Below are 11225 nucleotides of genomic sequence, written 5' to 3'. Positions count from 1 at the left end.
GCCTGTCCTGAGGTAGGCACTCATAGTCAAGAGCCACTCCAGACACAGTATGCCCTGGTAGGTCCCGTAGGCAAGAAGAGTTTAGATTACCTGGTCCCCCATTCCACACTAAATTCCCTAGTGGTCTATGCCATAAATGATGACAGAAGGAGATTGACTCCTCATGTCCAGGAGCTCAAGCTATTCTTTAAAAAGAAAAGGAGTACTTGTGGCACCTTAGAGACTAACAAATCTATTTGAGCATAAGCTTTTGTGAGCTACAGCTCACGAAAGCTTATGCTCAAATAAATTTGTAAGTCTCTAAGGTGCCACAGGTACTCCTTTTCTTTTTGCGGATACAGACTAACACGGCTGCTACTCTGAAAGCTATCCTTCGTTTGCTTTACAAGTTAGGGTAGCTAACTACCGTACTCTAATGGCAAAGTATGAATACACAAATTACAGCACATTCTTTCATCTTACTAATTTGCCACCAGACCAGCAGGACCAGTTTCAGGCTGTCATCACCATTGGTCATATGATTGCCAAAGCCTTTTTGCAAGACACTTTGGACATGGCCAACACAGCCTGTCATTTTATGACAAACTCCATAGTTCTGTGCTGTGCTTCGTGGCTACAGCCCTCTGGATTCCTCAGGGAAGATCCTGCACTGTGTTGTGAATTTCCATTCAAAGGCCCTAAGCTCTTCAGCAATGCCACATTTAAATCCCTTCATTTGTTAAAGGTTTCTAGAGGCCTCTCCAATCCCTGAGCATCTACACCTCTGCAACCAATGGAGAATTCAGCCAATCACAAATAATCCTTGGATCGGAGCTGGAGGATGTATAGAGTGCAGGGGCAGACCCCACGGTTACTGTTACCAAAAATCTTTTGACCAAAAGCACAAGGGTATGCATGCAGCTAAAGTGGAGCACCCACAGGGACAAACCATCTTGAAGAACACGTACAGGTAAATAACATCTCCTTTTGATGAATCAGGTTTTTCATGTGAAAAAACACTTTGTAGAAAAATCCCACCCCCCCCACCAATGTTAGGGGGTTTCCAGCAAGTTCTTTCACATGGATCTAATGGCATGCTTATGTAACTAAATGGTCAGTGTGTTACCTGTCCCCACTCTGGGCCTGAGCCACCAAAATTGTGACTATGTTACAGCCCTTGACAGTCGGGTTCTTTAGTGTCCAGTTCTTTAGCTCAAGCAGTAGACTCTCTAGATTTTAGTTCTAGAGGTCCTCCATTCAATCCCTGGTGTGCTGGCTGTCACGTGAGTGGGGACTTGTCTGTGGTCCACCTGAATCTAGTGGCCTGAGCCCAAATGACTGGGAGTCAAGAACCTCTGAGCTCTAATCTTAGCTCTGTCAGAGTTCCTTCCCCACTCTGAAGTCTAGGGTACAGATGTGGGGACTCATATGAAAGACCCCCTAAGCTAATTCTTACCAGCTTAGGTTAAAAACTTCACCAAGGTACAAACTTTGCCTTGGCCTTGAACAGTATGCTGCCACCACCAAGTGTTTTAAACAAAGAACAGGGAAAGAGACCACTTGGAGATGTCTTTCCCCAAAATATCCCCCCAAGCCCTACACCCCCTTTCCTGGGGAAGGCTTGATAAGAATTCTCACCAATTTGTACAGGTGAACACAGACCCAAACCCTTGGATCTTAAGAACAATGAAAAATCAATCATGTTCTTAAAAGAAGAATTTAAGTAAAGAAAAGGTAAAAGAATCACCTCTGTAAAATCAGGATGGAAAATACTTTACAGGGTATTCCGATTCAAAACACAGAGGATCCCCCCCTGGGCAAAACTTTAAAGTTACAGAAAACAGGAATAAACCTCCCTCTTAACACAGGGAAAATTTACATAAAACAAAAGAGAAACTAATCCGCCTTACCTGGCTTACCTATACTGGTTGCAATATTGGAGACTTGGATTAGGATGGGTTGGAGAAGATGGATTTCTGTCTGGCCTCTCTGTCCCAAGAGAGAACAAACAGGTAAACTAAGAGCACAAAAATAGCCTTCCTCCCTCCCCCCATCAAGATTTGAAAGTATCTTGTTCCCTTATTGGTCCTTTGGGTCAGGTGCCAGCCACGTTAGCTGAGCTTCTTAACCCTTTACAGGTAACAGGATGTTGCCTCTGGCCAGGAGGGATTTTATAGCACTGTATACAGAAAGGTTGTTACCCTTCCCTTTATATTTATGACAAGCTCTAACCCTGATTCTCAGTCCTCGAGCAACTCGTGTACAACAACTTGGGAATTTGTCTGTACAAATGTATGCATTCTGGTGGATATTATGAAGTGTCCCTATGAAAACTGCCCTATCATGAATGACTCTTTGTATATCCGTGTCAGACTGCAAGCTCCATTTTGAATGTGAGTTGCCTTCTATGTTGTCCTTTTATGTCTGTTGGAAGGAAATTCCAACAGGGGTAGGGACAGAGGTCTAACAATAGAGGGTTGTTTAATTTAAGAGCTCAACCACTGAAATTTAATCTCTCTAGAAAAGAGACTGGCTTCCAACCCCGAAAACTGGTGTAGCGGGAAAGAAGTGCTCTTGGCAACCATGATTTCTAGTCCTCTGGCAAAGCTGGCAATGAGGTCAACTGACAGAGGAGACTGAAAGATTATCAAAAAGAAAGAGCTGATCATTTTGGAGTCTTTATCCATTTTGTCTCTAGCTCAAGAAGAGTGAGAACAACCTAATATGTAGGGGCCTGCCAGCCTTCCTGAGTCCAGATGGTCTCCCAAAGGAAGGCGAGCTATTTCATTTAGAATATTTGTTGTGTTCTGTATGATCTGTACTGTCTTGTGCTTTGGATGACAAAGTTTAAAAGGGTAATTGGGTTATACTGTGGGCAAAGTGTGGGAATTTATCTGCTTCACAATTACCACAAGCTTCCAGAGAGAGTTGAACAGTGAAACTTGCATAGGCTGCTGAGACCCAGGGGGTCTTAAACCACCTAGGGATCCAGGGACTTAGAACCTTGGATTTGCCTCACAGCTTTGCAGGGGATGGTATGAGGGAGGCATGCCAACCAAATCTGGGACAATGGATTAACCTTTTTGCTTCAGATTCCCCATCTTTATAACGTGGGTAATAGCACTTAATTGCCTGTCTCAGAAGTGTGCAATGAGGGTTCATATTTACAAAGTGCCCACATGTAATTACAAGAACAACAACATTTATTATACAGTGGCAGTGATTTGTTTTGTTTTTACTTTTGGGGTGCCTTGACAACAGAATAAATGATGCTTCCGATTCCTTACTGGGAGTTAGCTTCTGTCTGGTTGACTATTATAAATATTTATTTGAATGACCATAATACCAAATTCCACAATCAGGGCCCTATTATGCAAGGCACTGCACAAACAAGCACACACAGTAAGAGATGTGCTAGGTTCCATTTTTTGCATCTTAAAATAAGAATTAGTGAGCCATCACAATATGCTCATACTCATTCATTAGCATCATAAAAATCTTGAGATTTATTTAGTAAGTGGTGATAGGCAGAATATTTTACTTTTATTTTACATGGCGTGATGTCCAGGCTTTTTTCAAATCACATCAGTCTAAAACTTACTAGCTGTCAGCTTTAGAACAGTTTTTAAAATAACTTAAAGCATATTTAACTTTTCACTGCTGCATTAAAACCCTTATTGCGTAATAAAGGGTATAGGCAGTATTTACATTGCTACATATTTAAAATATTTGGCAAAGTCCTTGCAAAAAGATGAGCTATAGACATCCCTCACTTCAGTAAGATTTTGCTTTAATAACACAGCAGCGTGTTATTGCTTGATATTATGTAGAATGGCTCTTTGGAGTGCGTCTTATGTGAGTCAAATGTCATTCTATGGGCTGTTTTCAGTAGTGTAGTTACCACATGTAGTCATTGCTGAGAGGCAGTGTTGGCCTAGTGAATAGGCTATGGAATTGGCAGCCACACAACCGGGGTTCTGCTGACAATTCTGCCACTGTGGGTATGTCTACACTACAATAAAAAATACCCGTGGCACTGAGGGCAAGTCTACACTACAGTGCTACATCAGCGCTGCTGTAGGATGTCTGGTGAAGATGAGCTATGATCACGGGAGAGCGTCTCCTGCTGACTTAGCACCAGTGTGGACAGCGCTTAGGTCGATGTAACTTGCATTGTGCAGAGAGGGTGTCTTTTACACCCCCTGAATGACATAAGTTACATCCACTTAAGTGGTAGTGTAGACCAGTCCTTAGTCATAGAGTCTCTTATGGAAAACTGACTCAGGTTTGCTGACTCAGGCTGCAGGGCTAAAAGTAGCAGTGTAGATGTCTGGGCTTCGCTGGACCCACCCCTTTCACAGCATCTCAGAGCCCAGGCTGCAGCCCAAGCCAGAATGTCTGTGCTTCAATTTTATAGTACCACAGCTGGAGCAAGCTGTCCTAGGCCAGCTGCAGCTCTGCCACAGGTCTTTTATTGCAGTGTAAACATACCCTGTATGACCCTGTGTAAATTGTCACTTAACCCTTCTACCTTGGTCTCCTTTTATGTAAAAGCTGGGTTAAGGTATTTGAAATACCTACCTTTGTAAAAGTGCTTTTTTGGCATTTTTTTGGATGAAATGCACAACGTAAGTGTTTACTTTTATTCTACATAATCCATAACATCCATTGCAATGGAGAAGACATTTTTCCCCATTGCTTTCAGTAAGAATAAACAGGGGTATGTTACCTAACACTGCATAGAAATCTAATGCACTCTAAGAATGATGTGATTGTTTTGCCTGAGCATCTGTGACTTGCTTTAGCAGTAGTGCAACTTCATCTTAAAATATATTTATTCCATATTGCTCCATAAATATATCTTAGCTCTGCTCTTGAGGGACTTATGCTAGCACAGAAAGGATAGTTCAGTTTCCATGCTAGTTTAATCCTCTACGTTCCTGAGAGGGCCAAATAAAGGTCCTATTTCTGCTGTGGGCACTTGTCTCCTAGGAACTGAACTCGGATCACTAACCCATTTCACAGAAACCTCTGAGCAGTCATTACATTGTAATAAGGATCAAATAGGTTGATATTCAGGCTTGCTCAGATGGTTTGTGGCAGCCTGTTTGCATGGGACCTGGATTGTGTAATGGAAATATTATAGAGGTTTGAATATCAAACCCTGTGTGTTTCCCTCTTGGTTTACCTGTCATTGCAGAGATCATCTTATCTCCCCCACCACACACCCCCACTGAGATGAGAGGAGGATAATATATACCATTTTTTACTATCTCTGTCGTAAAGTGTCCTTTTATACCACATATAACTGGAATTTCCATTCCCACAGGAAATTCTCTCACTTTTTTGGGGTGGGGAGAAGAATTGTTCCAAATCAGAATGAAAAGCCAAAGTTTCCTAAATCTTAAACTTTTATTCAAACTATCAAGACATTTCATTTCAATAACATTGAAATGTTTCATTTAGACATTTTTGTATTATATTAAAATAATACGTATTGTTTATTTGTCTTACCACAGCTACAAGGCTTAGTCACGACCAGGATCCCATTGTGTTAGGTGCTGTACAAACACAGAACAAAGATATAGATATTCTGTAGGTATTATAATTAACATTTTAATATACTGTCAAAGTCTATATGAAACATTTCAACTTTTCCTGTTAAATTTTATCCCAATCGATATTTCTGTTTAAATGTTTAGATTTAGATGAAACTGCATGTCTTGACAAACAGCATCATAATGTTGTTGCTATTTAGAATCCATCCACAGTTCATGAACCAGCAACATCTCAGCTCAGCAGAATCAATGACCAGCAAGATAGGAAAGAAAAACTGTCTATCTTTGCAAGAAACAGGAATTGACAACAATATTCTATCCTTTCAGGATCCTGTTGCACAAACTGATTTGCTTCCAGACCTAGTATCCTGAAAGAGAAAATATACTTCAAAGGGCATATCACACTGTTAGTCACTAGAAATTCTCAAGGACTCTTAATTAACTTAGGGTCAATTCACTCTGTTCTCATAAAGCCTAGGAAATTGTATGGGTGAAATGTGCAGCTGTTAAGAGGGAGAGCTGCAGTGAGGAAGCTTGCACTGGAGAGCTGGGTGAAGGCTGCATTAATATGAATGTATATTCACATTTTTGTTCACTCTTTGTGACTACTCTAATGTATGAGTTTATAACACCGCCAAGCTCTTATATGGCACTTTTCACCAATACAGATGAGGAACCTGTGGCACAGAGAAGGAAGTGACTTGCCCAAAGTCACCCAGCTGGCCTGCGGTAGAGCCAGGAATATAACCTGAGTCCCGGCACAGTGCTCTATACACTAGGCAACACTGTCTCCAATAACTGCACAAATGCTTGTGGAAACAGTGGGCTTTAAGGGAGTATTGCAGAAATTCACAGAAGGCAAATTTTAAATTCCTAATTGTGACTGTTCCTAGTGATTCAAAAAATTACTCTTATCCAGAAAAGGAATAGAAATATTCTCTGGGTGCTACATGCCAATCAAAACAGCTGGAATTTGAAATAATGTATAACAGCAATTAACCCCTCCTGTACAAAGTAAAGACAAATTATTATTCACCAGATAATTTGGAAGAACCACATCTATTCCAGAAAGTCGTGGTCTATTCACAGACAGAAAAAGGGGGCAAAATATTGAATTACATTATGTATTAGGAGATATCCATAAAGGACAACCTATGCTTATAAAACGTATGCCATATCTCTTCTATAGATGGAAGACTTCCTTCTCCAGAGCTGTGCATCCGGAAGCCTGCAAAACCACTTCATTTAATTAAAAAAAAATTAAAAATCAGATGTACACCTGTGACCTCCTCCATTTCTTCAGTGTTCAGTAGGAAGTTTGCTTGTGTCAGTTTATTTTTTTAATAGCCTGTAAAATGTCATGACAAACTTTTTCATACAAAACCAAAATAGACTGGTATACTAAATTATATATAAAGCCGAGCGTTATTAGGAGCAGTCTTAGTCAACTGCTTCAAATAGCATTTTTGCAACAATAGGCTCTGATTTTTTTTCAGGAATGAATTAGTAATAACAGTTGCTGCTTGTCCTCCTGGAAATTGGATGTGCTTTGAAAAAGATGGGCTATGTCCCTAAAGAAAAGGGGTGGCAGCTGCAATGCTCCACAGCTGCTTGCTGCCCATCCTAGGAATATCCTTGACCTTTCTACAGCTACTATTGCACCTGGTCATAACCGGATCTAAGCTGACTTCATGGAGTGCAAAGGTGGTTGGCAAGAAAAGAGAAAAATCAGATGTTCAGACGTGCATGTATAAACATCTCCTCCATTTAATTTTGGTCCCAATTGCCTTTCCAATCCACTAAGTCATGTGTGTGTAAAATTAACTGCATATGTAGTTTGTGGCCTGGATTCCTCTCTGATATCTATCTAGCTATACAGTATTTATTTTTACTGCTGTGTAACACATGTACTGATTCAGCACGTCACTAACACACATGCTTCAAGTTAAGCATGTAGGTATAACCACTGAAGTTAGACCTATCAGGGTATGTCTGTGCTGCAATTAAACTCCTGTGGCTGGGTCAGCTGACTTGACCTTCCAGGTATCTGGCTGCAGAGCTGTAAAATGGAGGTGTAGAGGCTTGGGCTGGAGCCCATGCTCTGGAACCCTGTGAGAGGGAGGGGACAGTCCCAGAGCCCATGCTTCAGTCAGAGCCTGAATGTCTACACCACAGTTTTAGAGCCCCGGAGCCTGAAACCCCTGGGGCTGAGTCAGCTGACATGGGCCATCCATGTGTTTAATTGCAGTTTAGACATATGCTTAATTATGATTTACCATTTGTGGCAAATTGCCGGCACTACTATGATGGGTCTTGGGCTTTCTCTTCTTGGATGGGGTTCAGGGCACCGTTTCTTGCCCCTGAACTGGGGTATTAACTTCCCACTAGTGTCCTAGAGGAGGGGAGTGGAGAGGGAGGGACCCAGGCCTGCCCTCTACTCCGGGTCCCAGCTCAGGGGCCCTAGGGATAGCAGTAAAGCACTTGAACTAGCAGTTTCTTCACTTGGGCTACTTCCCTCTCCTGTCCTTCAGCTTGTGGGGCTTCTTGCCCTCCCTCAGCACAAACCAGGTGTCCCTTTACTAAGGATCTTGGTAGTCTTAGCCCACCGCAGCACTTCTCCAAACTCTCCTCTGCTTCCCTCCAAACTGCTCTTTGCTCCAGTGCCAATCCACTCTGCTTCAACTCCTCCAAACTGCTCTCTGCTCCAACACCAGTCCACTCTGCTTCAACTCCTCCTCCTGTCTGATTGCAGTAGGGTTTTTTTAATCATCTGACTGGCTTCAGGTGCTTTAATTGGCTTCAGGTGCTTTAATTAGTCTCTAGCAAACTTTCTTCCTTCTACAGGGAATAAGGTTCCCTTCTAACACTCTCCTGCTGCCCTCTGGCCATGCTGTATCACATTGCATATTAGATTTTTTTTGTCAATAGCACTAATCGCTTGCTTAAAGTTTATGCAGCTGCTTAAGCATTCTGCTGGACTAAGGCCCAGATCTGGACCTGAACTCCCCAGAGTGTGGGAGTATTTGCATCTAGGTTGACCAGATGTCCCAACTTTATAGGGACAGTCCCGATATTTGGGGCTTTAACTTATATAGGTGCCTATTACACCCAACCCCCGTCCCGATTTTTCTCACTTGCTGTCTGGTCACCCTATTTGCATCTTTGGGTTAATCCAAAATAGATATGTAGCGTACCATCATAACGCACCAGAAATCAAAACTATTGTGTATATAAAGCATAAACCAAAGTATATGAAACAGAAATGGTACTATTCAGAAAGCATATGGTAGAAGTTAGGGAAATGGGGGAATTTCTGGTGTTGACTCTAAAATTCAGAACACTTGACTGCAATCACAACCTTGGGAAAAGAGTCAGAGCATAGGATTCTTCCGGGCTAGCAACATGACCTGAGACTGTTTGTACTGTGGTGCTAAGAAAAAGAACAGTTTGGGTTTGGTTGGGCAGATTAGCCTAAAGCTTAGTTTTGGTGAATTTGAATGCTGGCTGAAGCCATTGGCATAGACCGAGTGCTGCAGCACTGCTGAACACTGCCAACTATGCTGTCCTTCAACACTTCTCCTTCTATCCTTTTCCTGCTGATGCCTGAGCATGCTCTCTTCGTCTACCTTCCATCTGGCTCTCCTGCAGTGTATTGTATGTGCCCCACTTCTGATCATTAGAGCTTCTTTAGAACTTGGTCTAGATCTGGTTGAAGAGCGGTGGGAGGGGAGGGAATAATTTGTCATACGTTTGCCAGTTGACAAAAAAATTGCAAGTAATTTAGCTGATCGATACTGTTCAGCCATCTATTTTCATCTCTATAAACATACTTATGGATACCTTTTACTTTATTGTAGATAAGACTTTTTTTTTCTTTCACTTCACCACTGAAGCTAGGAAGATGACTTACTTTCCTGAAATCTAATCAATTTCTCTTGTACACTGCTTCTATTTCAAATCATTATCATGTAGAAGGATGGGTAAGTCATAGAGAAACACAGGTGCTTTTCAGGGATTTACAGGGAACAGTTAAAATGCTAATATCAGAGAGGAAGGATGAGAGACCAGCTCTGACAGAAGCACTGGCCCCAAACTCTCCTTGATTTATTTTTAAACAGGGGACGAGTGATGTGCCCCCTCCTAGAAAGAACTCATTTATTTTCGATGCTGATTTTCAGGGCTCAGAAGCATCTCTCCAGGACCCAAGCTTCTCTGAATGGTAATCTCATTCACACTAGTAGATATAAATACATTCTGGATGATCTCTGCTGGGAATCCCCAGCTTGTGGAAAATTATGAATTCAGAGATCAAGAGCTCAGCAGAGAGGAATTCACCGCCTGAACCACTGAGTTTCACAGCCTTCTTTTCATCAAAAATTGAACTGGGGGATGGAAGGAGCTTTCTGGGAAACTGCAGGCAGGGCAAGTCTGGAGGAGATTGGGAGTGTGAATGGCAGCTCGTGTAGACATACCTGTGCTAGGTGTACTCTAGCAATCTTACTAAATATAGAACTGAGGACACTGGTGCAGATGTCAGCACAGGCTCCATAAGACAGCCTGACCCCCTGGGGTATGTACTCATTTGTGCAGCCACCACTGACACCCATGCCACTACGTTATCGCTGCTATTTTTAGAGAGCTAGCTAGAACACAACCAGTGCAGGTATGGCTATGCAAGCTGCCGTTCACACTCTGTGATTGCAGTATAGACCGACCCTAGGACAGAAGTGTTCTGGGCAACTGAGGGGACAGAACCTCCAAAGGAGTCAAGGGGATGGAGATAGTATGGGAAGAATGGAACCTACCATGGGAGGAAAGGAGGGTAGTTGTGGGAGCCTAGTATAGAGGGCAGATATTTGACAAGGATCATGGGCCACAGGTGTGTGAAATAGGAACACTAACAACTTTGGTTAGTTCAAATAAGCATCTACATTCTTTGGTATGTATCCAAACTGAGCCGAGACAAACCAACCCTTTGGGACACATCCAGTTAGAATATGCCCCGATGATGACGATGCTCAATTTATTGATCCTACATGATACATGTATCAACACCGAAATCCATGTTATAGCTCTGACACAGGTAAAATGCCCAGTGAAGAGAAGGGGAATCTTTCCTTCAAAAAGACTCCAGGATCGGGCTTGGAGAAAACAGTCAGCAGGACTGGATAGATACCTGTTAGGAAATGGCTACACGCACATTGGCTGTTCATAGCAATTTGTAAAAATCTACCTTTACAGATTGGTAAGTAAGTACACAGCAATTGCACCTTGTACACCAGCTGAGAATGTGGCCCAGAACTGGTCTATAGCGCCACTGAAGAATCTGGTCCATTATTTCAAGTTTTACTTGTTTCAGTGAAATAGAGTAGGCAACTGCTCTGTTCCCAAGTTACTTACGCTTCTCACAAATCTTTATATATCATACATTAACTTTTCAAACATGGGTGCCTAATGTAAGGCACTTACATATAGTCTGCTCAGCACCTCTTAAAGTCAATCCGCTTTTAAATGCCTAAATATGGACATAAGTGCCTAACTTTAGGTGCGCATATCTGAAACATTTGGCCCATTTTTCTAACCTTTTAAAGCTCCGCTCCTTTTAGAGCCAACATCTATGCATCTTTTACATATAATAATGCAACACAGGTATATTTTTAAATTTAGTTTTCACAGTGATATTTAGTG

At 42.0% G+C, this 11225-nt stretch overlaps 1 long non-coding RNA gene across 1 annotated transcript in view; it reads left to right on the top strand.

The window, feature by feature from the left end:
* Positions 1-730: 730 nt before the first annotated feature.
* Positions 731-11225, top strand: part of LOC144259127 (uncharacterized) — a 139080-nt gene continuing 128585 nt past the window's right edge. Inside the window, exon 1 of the long non-coding RNA XR_013344826.1 lies at positions 731-949. This is a non-coding gene — a long non-coding RNA (uncharacterized LOC144259127). The remainder of the gene's footprint in view (positions 950-11225) is intronic.

This window comes from Eretmochelys imbricata, chromosome 1 (assembly GCF_965152235.1).
Source record: "Eretmochelys imbricata isolate rEreImb1 chromosome 1, rEreImb1.hap1, whole genome shotgun sequence".
NCBI classification, from domain to species: Eukaryota; Metazoa; Chordata; order Testudines; family Cheloniidae; genus Eretmochelys; species Eretmochelys imbricata.
The sequence above is the reverse complement of the archived record's forward strand: the minus strand, read 5'-3'. Positions and strand labels throughout refer to the sequence as shown.